The sequence below is a fragment of the Elephantulus edwardii genome, unplaced genomic scaffold (genome assembly GCF_000299155.1).
Source record: "Elephantulus edwardii isolate Elephantulus edwardi_28Jun2011 unplaced genomic scaffold, EleEdw1.0 scaffold00092, whole genome shotgun sequence".
Lineage (NCBI taxonomy): Eukaryota > Metazoa > Chordata > Mammalia > Macroscelidea > Macroscelididae > Elephantulus > Elephantulus edwardii.
Genome location: NW_006399842.1, coordinates 12,078,646 through 12,079,804, shown reverse-complemented (window position 1 = coordinate 12,079,804; position 1,159 = coordinate 12,078,646). Strand labels below are relative to the sequence as shown.

General features: G+C 48.7%; 1 protein-coding gene across 1 annotated transcript in view; it reads right to left on the bottom strand.

Annotated features, from left to right (window-relative positions):
- Positions 1-1,159, bottom strand: part of AKNA (AT-hook transcription factor) — a 46,780-nt gene that overhangs the window by 32,416 nt on the left and 13,205 nt on the right. The gene's annotated exons all lie outside the window — the stretch shown is intronic.

Below are 1,159 nucleotides of genomic sequence, written 5' to 3'. Positions count from 1 at the left end.
CCACCACCATCACCAATACTACCAACAACATCACCGCCACCATCACCACCACCACTATCACCATTACTACCAACCAGCATCACCACCACCATCACAACCACTACTAACCAGCATCACCACCATCACCATTACTACCAACCAACATCACTGCCACCATCACCATTACTACCAGCATCACTGCCACCATCACCATTACTAGCAACATCACCACCACCATTACTACCAACAAACATCACCACCACCATCACCATTACTACCAGCAAACATCACAGCCACCATCACCATTACTACCAACCAGCACCACCGCCACCATCACCATTACTACCAACCAACATCACCGCCACCATCACCATTACTACCAACATCACTGCCACCATCACCACCGCCACCATCACCATTACTACCAATAACATCACCGCCACCATCACCACCGCCACCATCACCATTACTACCAACATCACGGCCACCATCACCACCGCCACCATCACCATTACTACCAACATCACCATCACCATTACTACCAACATCACTGCCACCATCACCACCGCCACCATCATCATTACTACCAACATCACTGCCACCATCACCATTACTACCAACCAGCATCACTACCATCACCATTACTACCAACATCACCATCACCATTACTACCAACATCACTGCCACCATCACCACCGCCACCATCACCATTACTACCAACATCACCATCACCATTACTACCAACAACATCACTGCCACTATCACCATTACTACCAACCAACATCACTGCCACCATCACCATTACTACCAACCAGCATCACTGCCATCATCACCATTACTACCAGCATCACTGCCACCATCACCATTATTACCAAGCAGCATCACCACCACCATCACCATTACTACTAATATCATCACCACCGTCACCATTACTACCAACCAGCATCACCACTGTCATCATCACCATTACTACCAAACAACATCACAGCCACCATCACCATTACTACCAACCAGCATCACCACCACCATCACCATTACTACCAACCAACATCACCGCCACCATCACCATTACTACCAACATCACCGCCACCATCACCACTGCCACTATCACCATTACTACCAACCAACATCACTGCCACCATCACCATTACTACCAACCAGCATCACCGCCACCATCACC